Source organism: Myotis daubentonii, chromosome 17 (assembly GCF_963259705.1).
Source record: "Myotis daubentonii chromosome 17, mMyoDau2.1, whole genome shotgun sequence".
In the NCBI taxonomy this organism is placed as follows: domain Eukaryota; kingdom Metazoa; phylum Chordata; class Mammalia; order Chiroptera; family Vespertilionidae; genus Myotis; species Myotis daubentonii.
In genome coordinates this window covers 47,701,217-47,715,037 of record NC_081856.1, presented here as the reverse complement: position 1 = coordinate 47,715,037, position 13,821 = coordinate 47,701,217, and the positions used below count along the sequence as shown (strand labels likewise).

At 40.2% G+C, this 13,821-nt stretch overlaps 1 protein-coding gene across 5 annotated transcripts in view; it reads right to left on the bottom strand.

Annotated features, from left to right (window-relative positions):
• The window catches only part of SNTG1 (syntrophin gamma 1), a 121,025-nt gene that overhangs the window by 99,360 nt on the left and 7,844 nt on the right, over positions 1-13,821 (bottom strand). For all 5 annotated transcript variants that reach the window (XM_059672269.1, XM_059672270.1, XM_059672268.1 and 2 more), the window contains exons 2-3: positions 13,575-13,733; positions 12,385-13,156 (exon numbers count right to left, since the gene is read on the bottom strand). The gene's annotated coding sequence lies outside the window, so the exon portion shown is untranslated. The remainder of the gene's footprint in view (positions 1-12,384; positions 13,157-13,574; positions 13,734-13,821) is intronic.

The window sequence follows — 13,821 nt, the reverse complement described above, 5'->3', positions numbered from 1 at the left end:
CAGTAATATGTTTAACTTTAGCTTTAATAGAAGTGAAGCAGCTAACACTTAAGATTTACTTAGAGAGGAACAGTCATAAATATTCAATGAAACTAGTTGTCCTCTGAACTTTCATTCAAGGTCACATGTTCCCATAGTAACTGAAACATGCTTGAGAATTAATGATTACATCAGTGATCATTATACCCATAAAAACATTAGTAGAATAAGATAGCTCAATTAACCCAAAAGGGTGCATTAACAAGTACACCCTCAAGCTTTTGGAACTATGGCATTCTTAGACTATTCAAGTTACCTATGAGTATATGCAATTTAGATCTCCTTGTCACAACTGAAAAACACAAAAATCATAGGCATCCAATAAGTCCATCTGTTACATGTAATGCTCATTTTTTTTTTAAAAACTGAATGTTTGTCCCAACTGATACCACATTGATTCATACAATAACTAAATAACAATTAAGATCTCATGAGGTGAGCTTCATGCCCATAAGAAAAGAAAAAGGCAGTGGTCTTCTCTTAACAAGACCAGGGAATTACAGATTAGGCATAAAGGCTGAGTTACATTTAATCCAACACACAGGATTGAGTTTCTTTTGTTGTTTTTAAGGATTGAGTATTCATTATTAATTTGCAATTAAGCTGTAAATCACCCTTGCTGCGTGTGGAAATAGTTTCACAGTATCTTCCTTCCCCTCCCCCACAGCATGATGACATTGATTCTTTTTTTTTTTTTTGTATAAATCCACTTTTTAAAAAATATATATTTTATTGATTTTTTTTTACAGAGAGGAAGGGAGAGGGATAGAGAGTTAGAAACATCCATGAGAGAGAAACATAGATCAGCTGCCTCCTGCACACTTCCCACTGGAGATGTGCCCGCAACCAAGGTACATGCCCTTGACCAGAATTGAACCTGGGACCCTTCCATCTGCAGGCCAACACTCTATCCACTGAGTCAAACTGGTTAGGGTGATTTTTTTAAAAAATACATTTTTATTTATTTCAGAGAGGAAGGGAGAGGGAGAGAAACATCGATGAGAGAGAATCATTGATTGGATGCCTTCTGCATGCCCCCTACTGGGAAACGAGCCCACAACCCAGGCATGTGCCCCTGAACAGAATCGAACCTGGGACCCTTCAGTTCACAGGCTGACGCTCTATCCACTGAGCCAAACCAGCTAGGGCAATGATGGCATTGATTCTTGATCTATTTTCATATAAATGTGTCCTACCATTTCAAAGGACTTAGCAACTCCAGTGAACAGCATGCCAACTGGCTTCCTCACCAACCACAAACCAACCCCCAGCCCTGTCCTAGGAAAAGCAGCTTCTAAAAGCATCAGACCTAGAGACTGTGGCTTTAAATGTTAATGGCGTCTGGGATAAGGACAAGCGCGGGATTTTTTTCTACCTGGCCTGGGAAAGCTTTGGGACCAGAGAGTGAAAGCCAAGGAGTGAGAATCAGTCCACTTATAATGTGGAGAGTACGGTTCTCAGAGGCACTGGAACTTCTTTTTTTCAGCTTTACATATATTTTTATTTCAGAGAGGAAGAGAGAGGGAGAGAGAGAAACATCAATAATGAGAGAGAATCACTGCATGCCCCCTACTGGGGATCGAGCCTGCCACCTGGGCATGTGCCCTTGACTGGAATCGAAGCTGGGACCCTAAGTCTGCAGGCCTATGCTCTATCCACTGAGCCAAACCGGCTAGGGGAGGCTCTGGGACTTTTAACGAAACAGTCTCCTCTATCCCCTGAGCCTGGGAGTACTTCAGAATTTATAGTTAAGGCAACTGTGCACACAATGTCTTCTTTAATGTTTCAACAAAAGACTGACAACCTTCTGGCCTAGAGGAGCTCCATCATTTTTATTGGTTTTGCTTAACAGGCAGAACTGAGCTTTAAGAGCCTATCATGAATAGCAGAATCCAATAAAAATCTAGAGGGAGGAAAATTTTTAACAAAATGGGGTTTTACCAAATTACAGCTGTTAGAGGAGATGGAGGGCATTCGAACCAAAAAATATAAGGAGTACTTAAGGAGATTCAAGTACAACACTCAAACTAAACTATTCAGTAGATGATTGAGGAATAAGAAAGTAATTGTTGAGTAGCTTGAGAGTTAAGGTTTAAGAAATATCTCCAAAATCTCATGTGCCCTGATTACGAAGTCCGTGGGGTGGCTAAATTCCTCTCTGGGGACACACAAGTCCTGGCAGGCAGCCCTCTGCATAAAATCACCATGTCTGGGACAAGGTGAGTGCTCCCATCTACAGCCTGCCCCTTCAGGTGCCTTCCAGTGGGAAACTACAAGTTCTTGCTGTTTTTCCATATCTCGCCCAGACTTTGTACATAAGATTTTTTCTTAAACTTTCTTCAAATTACCTATTTCAGTGATCTGGATTCCTGTCGGGATACTGACAGGTAGGAAGTAGTATCATGAATTAATTTCCTGTCATGAAGTCCAAGAGCGTAACAGAAGGAAGGGAGAACGAGAGGGAGGAATTCCATTAAATGTTAGGGACTGGCAGATTAGCACAGCAGTTCATGTGAATCCTGACTATGTAGCCAAGATTTTCATCTTGAGGATCCAATTTAATAAACACGTGTCATGTTTCCCCATGTATAAAATGGAGATTATAATTACCTACCTTTCAGGATTCTCGTACAGATGAAATTAGATATGACATGCAAAGTGCTTAGCACACGCTGAGTTGATATTGTTGCTTTGGAACATATCATGGGGAATGATTATACATAAGATTGTAGAGCCAGACGGGCTCAGCTTGCAAACAGCGTGGCACAGGATGCCAAGGAGTTAGCCTGTCGGTTATGAACAGCCAACTAAGGTTAGTCGTTAGGGCATGTAAAGACTGGGATTTGTGTTTTGGAAGATAAACCTAAGAATGTCATGGATAGAAAAGAAGTCAGGGGACCAATTAGGAGGCTGCTAGCATCGCCATGGAGGGGAGAAGGCAAAGGCAAAGGTAAACTCAAGGCAGAATTTCAGACTTTACCGATAGAGTATGAAACAGGAGGCCGAGAAACAAAGCCAATGACTCTACCCTAATTACAAGCTCCTGGGCCTGACTGGAGTAATGTTTCATAGAGGAAACTAAAATGAGAGAGGGAGGTACTAAAAGAAGGTGGGCGGGAGAGAGAGAACACAGTGTCTTCAAGAGAGCTAAACAAAGAGAACTGTAAAATCAAAGAAAGTCACATGTTGCACCGGGTTGCTATTTTTCTTATGTGCCTTTGTAATTATAGTTTCTCTTGCCATATGCTTCTGGAAAAAGCCTAGTCATTGTCCTAAACGCTCCCCATGCTGAATACAGATGTGCTAACTTATTTTTGTCCTCCATGTTTCCTGAAAAATGGCAGTTAGATCTAGATCAGGATTTTCAAATAGAAATGTAATACTCGCCACATAGGTTATTTTAAATACTCTGGTAGTCTCATCTCTAAAAAGTACAGAGAAGCAAATGGAATTAATTTTTATAACAGCTCTAGTGAAGCTAACTGATATATAACACAGTGCATATATTTAAAGGGTACAATTTAAAACTCTCATCAAAATCAAGATACTGAACACCTGGCCCTGGCCAGTTTGGCTCAGGGGAAAGATTACTGGCCAGCAACTGAAGGGTCCTGGGTTCAATTCTGGTCAAGGGCACGTACCAGGGTTGCAGGCTCCTTTCCAGCCCTGGTTGGGACGCTTGTGTGGAAGGCAAACAATTGATGTGTCTCTCTTACATCCATCATGGATGCTTCTCTCTCTCTTCCTCCCTTCCACTCTCTCCCCCTGCCTTCCACTCTCTCTACAAATCAATGGAAAAATATCCTTGGGTGCGGATTAACAAGACAAAAGATATGAACACTGGAACCAATTTTGCATTTTATATTTTAATTACCAAACCTGTGAATGATTGAAATCTACAATTCTCTAAAACTGCAAGTTGCATAATAATTCTTAAAAGATTATTCAGTTCACTATAAAATCAACTCATAGTAAAAACAGGGACATTGTAGCAAAAGTGACATTGATAGTTTCAGCACACTGAATTTTCAAGGCAAATAATAGGAAGGTACCATATATTAAAATAAAAGAAAACATTTCTTTTAGGTAAATCAATTTTCAATTTTATTTTTAAATTTGGGCCAGCTCTGTTAATGGTCCCCATACTTTCCCATTTCAAAATGCAGTGATAAAACTGTTCAGTAATGGGATGAGAACAGACATCTAGATCAATGAATAAAATGGACAGCATCAAAACAAATCCTTACATCTATGGCCAGTGATTTTAAACAACATGCCAAGATGATTAAATGACAAAAGAATATTTTCTTCAAGGAATGGTGCTGGGACAACTAGTTATCTACATGAGGAAGAATGACAGTGGCCCGTACAACACAGCATATACAGAAATTTTCTCAAAATAGATCAAATACCTAAATGTAAGAACGAAAACTGTACAACTAATGGAGCGAAACATAGATAGGAATCCTGTTATCTTGGGTTAGGCAGTGGTCTCTTATTTATGGCACCAACCTCACATGCAACAACAACAAAAAAACATACAATAGATAAATTGGACTTTATTCAAAATTTTTTGTGCTTCAGAGGACATTATCAACAACAAAATGAAGAAAACACACACACAAAATAAACAACCCATATAATGGAAGAAGATATTTTCAAATCATGTATCTGATAAAGTTCTAATACACAAAATTTATTGAGAACTCTTACAACTCATTAACAAAAAGACAAACATCCTACTTAAAAATGCCCCCTCCCCCAAATTTATAGACATTTATCTGAAGAAGCCAATAACCATCAACAGGTGCTCAATAGCCCAGCCGGTGTGGCTCAGTGGTTGAGCGTTGACCTATGAACCAGGAGGTCACGGTTCAATTCCCGGCCAGAGCATTAACTAAAATGTCTTCTTAGAAAAATCAATAATTGTGTGGGAGCTTTATTGAATTGTTTAAACTTTTGCCTTGATTCTTAGAAAAGTTTTGTTGTGTGCCTAGTGCTCTTAGAGCAAAAGTAAATGGTATAAAACAATCTTCATTAATGGAATGCCAGAGTTTAAAACGATTATTACTTGTCCCAAATCCTTTGTTTAATTGCCCTTTGCTGTTCAGTGTTCAGGTGCATTTATAGGAAAATGTTCTGCTTATCTAGTACCTCATAACAAACTACCTAGATGTGAATGTTCAAAGCGCCATTATTCATAGTAGCCCCAAACTGGAAACAACCCAAATGTCCTTCAATTTTGTTAGATAAGCCCACAAAACAGTACAGGCACATCATGCAATACTGTTTCTGTTTAACAATGAAAATAACCTTCTGGCACATGCAACAATGTTGATGGGTCTCAAAGGCCTTGTGTTGTATGGAAAAACAAAAGACAATCTCAAAAGATTATATACTGTATGAATCTGTTTACAGAACAATCTCAAAATAACAGAACTCTAGAGATGGAGAATAGATTTGTGTTTTCCAGGAAATTGGGGAGTAGACCACACTCTTAAGAGTCAGAACAAGGAAGTCTATTGTGGTGATAAAATTATTCTCTATCTTAATTGTGATGGCAAATGTATACATGGCATAAAGTACATAAAATGCCATACACATATAACTTCAGATAAAAACTGAAGAACTCTGCCCTAACCGGTTTGGCTCAGTGGATAGAGCATCGGTCTGCAGACTGAAAGGTCCCAGGTTCGATTCCAGTCAAGTCATGTACCTTGGTTGCGGGCACATCCTCAGTAGGAGGTGTGCAGGAGGCAGCTGATTGATGTTTCTAACTCTCTATCCTTCTCCCTTCCTCTCTGCAAAATATCAATAAAATATATTTTTTAAAAAACTGAAGAACTCTTAGTAAGATTTATAATCTATCTGACAATGTGCCAATAGAAATTCCTGGTTATATTGCTGTACGATAATTATGTAAGATGTTACCATTGGGGAAGTTGAGTGAAGGCTTCATGTTAGTGCAGTCGGCCTGGCGGGGGGAGGGGGGGGAGGGGGAGAGAGGGAGGAGGTCAATGCGGGGAGGGGAAATGGAGACATCTATAGTACTATCGACAAATAAACATAAATTTTTTTAAAAAAATAAAGAATCTCTGCAACTTCTTTTGAGTCTATATTTAAAAACAAATACAAAGTTAAAAAAACAACAACAACAACCTTGTTATCCCTAGCTGCATCTATGATGGACATTCAATCTCATTTGCTTGAAATTCTGGAAGACTTAGAACTTACCACTTCTCTACCTTCTCCACATCCTAGGTTACTAGTTTACCCTGAACCATGGATCCATAAAGAGATATTCATTGAACAGTATTCAGTTGTCCTTTACTGTTCTTGGAGTATCATCACTGATTAAACCATAATTTACAGCTCTATTTCAACTCAGTCATAAACTAAATTTGAATCTTTTAACAAATTCCAGAAATGTTCTCAGAGTCAATTTCCTAACCTGATAATCTGTGACTACATTTCCAACTCCACCTTGCGATTCTAAAGATCCTGGCTTTGTCTTCATAGACGCCAACCTTCTTGAGATCAGAGACCAAGCTTAGTCTTTAAAAGTCATTTCTACTGGAGGGAGGGGGGAAAGTAATCTAAATTGTATCATGCTGCACGCTGAGGTAGCCTACTTACACGAACAGACACGGTGAGTTATGAGTTGTGTTTGCTTCTGTTCATCAGTATTCTGACCACTTGATTTGAAATTTCGTTTATGACTGAGTTCTGGCAATGCCAGCAAAGCCAAGTATTGAACTCAGATTATTTCTAACAAACTATTTTTTTCTACAAAGCAAAATTCACTTTTATTTATGAAAGACTTAAGAATTTAAAATGGTTGAAGTGTATCTTCATATGTTAATACATGAATCTTGTTTTATAATTCTAGATACTGTATAAATTGAAAGAGCGTTCAGCTTCTTTATTACTTAAATAAATAAAATTTTATTGGTTTCCCGGAGCTAGTAGATACACTCATCCCATTCATTAAAATTTAACCTGCCTTGAACTTCCTTTCAAAATACCCTCGAAAATGTCAAAACCCCTGGTATTATAGAAACATGTATATTGCTTTAACAATTTAACATGTAGATGTAATGATGTTCTGTAATGTGTTTAATTAGCATCATCTGTTAAACATTCATTGCTAACTCACTTTATAACGTGCTTTATTAAAAGTCATTAAAACCTGCAGCTGCATCCCGTAATCATTTTCTAAATATAAAGACTGCATTTATAAATGATCTCCTTGTTCAAAATACTGCCACACACTCACAAACTCTTTGTTAGAAGCCAGAAAGCTTTTATTCTTTACAAAAAGAAATGCTAAGTAATTCATCAGATGCCAAATATTTTTTTTGGCCACATGTCAGCCTTGTTCCCAGTGTTCAGCCTTTGTGTTCATTAAGAATAGTTATAGTTTTAGATTGATGCTCAGAACTTCTATCTATTTGAGTGCCATCTTGCTCCTAGGTCTCAATCTCTTAATAAGTATCCTTGATAAACCTGTAAAAGCACAACGATTTGGCTCAGCTAAGCACACTGAAGTAAAGTTCTTATGAAAATATTCCGGAACTACACAATGAGAGAAGAAACTGCATTCATTTTGAGATTTGTTAATTCTGTTCAGGGGGGGAAAAAAATAGGCTATTGGGGGTTTTCAATGCTTGTGTAAATAATGTAAATGATTTCTAGGCTTCACTCAATTGTTTATTCTATGATTATACTTCTTTTATGCATGTGCAAGAAAACAAGTTCAGAAAAATAAAATTTGGATAAAATTTCAAGAAATTTAATTTTCACACAAATAATTAAAGTGTGTGTAATAGAGTTGCTTATTTCTCACAACAATTTCTTTTAAAATCTTTAGCAGTTGTCAGTATTTTTGACAGTATTCCCCAAAATAATGTAACTGGTGGGAAGAGAAGAAGGGAGAAGGAGAGAGAGAGCGAATCATTGATTGGCTGCCTTCTGCAAGTCCCCTACTGGGGATTAAGCCTGCAACCCAGGCATATGCCCTTACAGTAAATCAAACCGTGGCCTCCTGGTTCATAGGCTGACGATCAACCACTGACCCACACCGGCAGGGCAATAATAAATATTCTTAAACCAGCTTCTACCTGCATTAAAATATGTAATCCATTAAGAGACATAAGAAAATTGATGACAAATTAGCACAGAAAACATATTGTCTATACTGAGAGTTCTTAAATAGAAGAGGCATGCCCACATATTGTAATCAGTAGGGAGGTTTTTGATGAGGGAATAAATGAATGCTACTAAAGATTACTTATAACTTAAAGATCTCGCACTTCCGTTTCCAAAACTCTCTCAAAAGCATTCTATTGGGGTTCTCCAATATTTCACACAGTAGGCATTCGCTCATTCATCCCACAAAGATTTAGACGTCATATTAGAATTGTACCTTAATCTGTACGGACAGTATCCCCTGTTACAGAAGAAAAGTTAAGTTTATCGGGTCCAGTGATTTGCCTAAGATATAATGACAAGCACTCAAGAATCCTAATGTTTGGACTGTCAAACAGCACTCGTTCTGCTACATGATGATAGGTAACATATTTTATCCCGCAGCATGTCGTCTCTTTGAGCACACTCCCTGTATAACTCATTCACCTTCACTAAACAAGAAGAAAATAGTAAATAAGAATAGCATTTGAGTGCTATTCTATGACTCATTGTACAGGGTTCTGGGGAGCTGAGATGACTATAAAAATCATTTCTAGGTTACAACATGCTCTTCTTCACTAGTAGCTTTTACCTTGCTCATTAGAATTGGGTGAGGAATTTACATCTTTAAAATGACATAAAAATAAAAGTCAGTTACTGAGGGCCTTCTTCAATTCTAGTAATTATCATCTCATACTTTTATATTTTTTGATAGACACATACCTTGATTCAAATCACCCCAAAATTTCTAAGGCAAACTCTGGACATTGAAATCCAATATGATCTGTAGGTCTCAGTAATGACATTAGAAATATCCAGTTAATATTCAGATGATCTACACAAAACGTTAAACAAGAGGTTGTTTTTATAATATTTTATAATTTAAAGATTCAGGCCAGAACTCCCTGTCCCACTTGCCACACACCATTTCTTGTAAATAAATAAATAAATAAAAGCAATTGGATGGATCCCAGGGCTCATTTCTGATTATCCTCTGGTCCTATATACACTTTACATTTCCTGTGTATGCAATCCTATGTCACCTTTCTCCTTTGCATCTCAAATGTAAGCAAAGGTCAACAACCTCTGACCAACAAAGCAGTGTCAGCACCACCACTGCCCTCACCCAGGGAGGGGATGCTGAATTACTGTGTCTAGGTCTCTGCAGACCTCAATGGTCCGTTTTCCCTAATGGGCCAAAATAACTATCACGCAGTTTCTGGGATCTGAATATCCTGGAATAAAGCACTGATTTAACTTTAAACACAAGTGATTGTGTGCAAAAAAAGGTTTGCTAACATTAACACCCACTCTTCTTGGGGAGGAAGCACTTAGAGATTAGCATCTAGGTGGGCATTAAATTGATTGACCAAACTCTATCTCGATGGGAATGACATTTCTGCAAAGATAATGATTGTTATGAGCTTCCGTGCACTTTGCCTGAGCTTGGAAGGGTGAATTCGAGTTATTAATTTCTGTGACTAAATCTCCAAAGGATTTAGGCAAAGATAACTTTTACTTCGTGCCATTTCACGCACACATAGGGGAAGCCTGCCCCCTGTACCACTAGAGGGTCACCGTGGCCACATACCCACAGGATGCTTCCTAGAATTCATTTTCTGCTTTCATTTTTATGAGGTGCCAGCCACGAGAGTCTATGTTAATTGACGACCAAAATATCGGTCTAACAATATACCATCCGTCTCTTAAAGCATCATTAATTATTTCATGAGGCAGTTTCATTTTCACATCTCTCGGGTTAGAAAAAAAATCATGTTGTATTAGGAGCACATCATAGGTCTCCTAGGAAGGAATCCAAATCCTCAGATGATGGTCATTTCTCTTTTATTTTATTTTTTTTTTGTTTATTTCAGAGAGGAAGGAAGAAGGAGAGATAGAGAGAAACATCAATGATGAGAGAGAATCATTGATCAGCTGCCTCCCTCACAGCCCCTCCCTGGGGATTGAGCCTGCCACCCGGGCATGTGTCCTTGACTGGAATCAAACCTGGGACCCTTCAGTCTGCAGGCCGATGCTCTTTCCACTGAGCCAGACTGGCTAGGGCGATGGTCATTTCTGACCTATAAACAGCAATACAGTCCCCAGACAGCTCAATGACAGACGTCCCGGCTCCCTTTCTGCTAAACAAGCAGGCTCGTGGTCAATGGTAAGTGCCAGTGAAGAAGGATTTTCTTCCCTCCGAGTGTAATTGCTACTCTCGGCCAATTCAAAACAAGGGCCCATCAACCTACCAACAAATACCATCTTTCCTGGCTCGGGACTTTTGTGCTGAAACTGAGAAGGAAGGTATGTATGTATGGGTATGTATTAGGAGTACTTCATTATCGTTTAGCTGTGACCTACAAATTAAAAGAAAAAAACTAAGGAACTGTAGTTTTTCACAGGGGCAAACTCTTTCCACAGTGCTGGTTATGCAGATAGCATCATATGTGCTTCCATGATTGTAAAAGTCCAGCCTTGCAAGTCAGCACTCTCCACAGAACTGAATGTGTGCACTAGAATTGATGGAGCCCTTAGTGAAGTGTCAGGCAAAGGCTATAAATCTGTGTAACTTCTTTTACCTAAATGAGGCCTTTTTATTAAAGCCAAATGCTTATCAAGGTCACTATGAAAGATGGTAGTTTTAAAGCTCTAGGGGAAGACGCCAGAAATCAGAATCAACAAAAACAGATTTAATGAACACTTTAAAGTTTATGGTCTGTCAAGAACCTATTTTCCTCTATCACGTTTCTGGATTTTAGTGACAGGTTTATTTTATAGAACTAAGTCAGAATGCTATAAAAACCCAGCTCTCCAAAAAGGCACACTGAAGCCCTAGCTGGTCTGGCTCCGTGGATGAAGTGTCAGGCTGCAGACTGAAGGGTCCTGGGTTTGATTCTGGAAAAGGGCACATGCCCGAGTTGCTGGCTTGAACCCCAGTAGGGGGAGTGCTGGAGGCAGCCAATCAATGATTCTCTCTCATCATTGAGTTTTCTATCTCTCACTCCCTTTCCCTTTCTCTCTGAAATCAATATATATATATATATATCTCCTATATAATAAAAGGATAATATGCAAATTGACCCTAATGGCAGAGCAACCAGGAACGGCCAATCGCTATGACACGCACTGACTACGAAGGGGCAGATGCTCAATGCAGGAGCTGTACCCTGGTGGTCAGTGCGCTCCCACGGGGGATTACTGCTCAGCCACAAGCTGGGCTGATGGTTGCAAGTGCACCAGTGGTGGCGGGAGCCTCTCCTGCCTCCGCAGCAGGCAGTGCTAAGGATGTCCAACTGCAGCTTAAGCTGTCAGTCAGACAACCCCAGAGGGGTTCTGGACTTCCAGAGGGTGCAGGCGGGCTGAGTGACCCCCCCCCATCTCAAGTGCACGAATTTTCATGCACCGGGCCTCTAGTGTGTATATGTATGTGTGTGTGTGTGTGTATATATATATATAATTTTTTAAAAAAGGCACATTAAAGCTTCTCACTTTCTGCTTTCTGGCAAATGCATTTTGAGCAAGCAGTCTTAAGCTTTAAAAGGCAGGAAAGACCACACTAAGTAAAAATGTGTGTATTTTTTAGTTAAGATTCTACAGGTGTAGGTATACTAGTACTTGGGTGTTCAGGTGGAAAGAGGAATCAGGTGTGTATGCATACATGCGTTTGTTCCTGTGCATTGTTTGGCAAATTATAATCATCTAAAATATAATAGATGGAGTGGTTAAACAATCTCTACTTGATACTTTTTGAATTTTTCATACTATGTAACACAGACAAGATAAAAAAAAACCCCTCTTAATGAAAGTCCAGATTTTGGAAAACCAAGACATACATAAATTTAAAAGTATGTTAGGCCAGGAATATAAAACACACACAAGAAAGACTTTACTGTAATTATATAACCCAATATAAATTCTTTAATAGTTTTGTCATATAAGGGACTTCAGAGAAATAAAATATTCAACAATAAAAATATTCAACTAGGTTATTAGGCAAGAGATTTTCAAAGACCATGATGCAGGAACAATTATTTAAAAATCAAATTGTTTATCTACTTCATCCACAAGGAGAAATAATACTGTATATATCTTTCTGCGAAATTCTTGAAAAAGTAGGGTTGTAAATAAGCAGGAAAAAAAAGTGTTATCACTTACCTGCCCACTGAAAGAATTAGATGCCTGTTCGTTTCTCTAACGTGGGATTCTGAATAGTTCTGGAACCTCCTCTCACAAAGCTACCAGTATATCCAAAAGCAGGGGCCTCCTCTCGTGAGCATTGTTTATTCCAAAAAGTGGGGGCCTTTGAGCACCTCGATCCTCACTGCAGAGCCCATGACTTCCCAGAGCCTCAAAGAACTTGGACTTCACTCCTCTGTTTGCATGTCTCCCAGGCCCCCAGGAGAATTATTTTTGAAGTTGCTGCCGAGAGTTGAATGTGTGCAACAAGAGCACTCCTCCGAGCCCCGTATGGTCGCTGTAGCAGGTGGGTAAGAAGCGTTGTTGTTTTTCCTCTACTTAGAAGGAGAGGGGGGACGAGGGGTTATGGGGAGGCGCCGCCTTTTAGATGCGAGGGGCAGGCAGCCCCGCTGCCGGCGGAGGCAAGGACAGCAGCAGGGGCCGCGGCGGCGCAGTTCGGTCTCGGAGGCTGCAGCCCAGGCTGGAGACGCTGTCCATCCCCTCCGGTACTGAAGCTCGGGGGCTGGGACCCCACCTGCAGCCGCTCCCCAGATCGCTCTCCTCCAAAGGGCTTCCTTGCCTTCCGGTCTCACCTTTGCCCGGGCGCCTTGTATTTGGGGAGGGGTTAATTGCTTCTCCACTATAATATCCTCATACTTGTTTGGTGGCGATGTTTCCCGATATTATTTGACGTTGCAAGTAGGAATCCGTGGAAAATCCGATTTCAACCTTTCCTGACTTTTCAGTGGCCCTGGACGAGTTTCCCAATGATACAAATGAAGGAGAGAGGGAGAGGAGGAGAGGGGGAGAGGGGGAGAGAAGGAGAGAGGGGGAGAGCGAGAGAGCGAGCGAAAGAGACAGAGAGAGGAGAGAGGGAATGAATACAGATTATGCATCACAGAAAAGCCCGAGCTTCTTTGGGTCTCTCATTACATAAAACGGAAAGGGTCTATGTTGGAAGATCTGCCACCTTGATTACCAACTCGGTGAACCACATTTAAATTCTGAGAAACCCCACTTGAAATTCCTAGATTAAACACAGTAACGAGGTCGTGGATTCTTCTCTGACCCTCCAAGCCAAAACGACAGCTTATTGCACAATAATAATAATAATAATAATAATAATAATAATAATACAAACGAAAGAAAAGGCATCTCGGCGCTGCTACCTTTTCAAACGCGGCTGAATTGGCTCCGAATCCTAGCAGAGCAGCTAAGCGAATCCAGCTGTGTCAGGGCTCCGGCGCCGAGAGGACACAGCTGGGCGAGCCGGAGCCTCCGAGGCTGCATCCCAGCGAGCGCTCCCCAGCCGCCCACAGTCCAGGATCCTGTAAGGAGCGCGGAGGGGGTGGGGAGTGGGGGGGGGGGAGTAGATGGGGGAGGGGGAGAGAAGGGAGTTTGCGTTCACAAAGGATC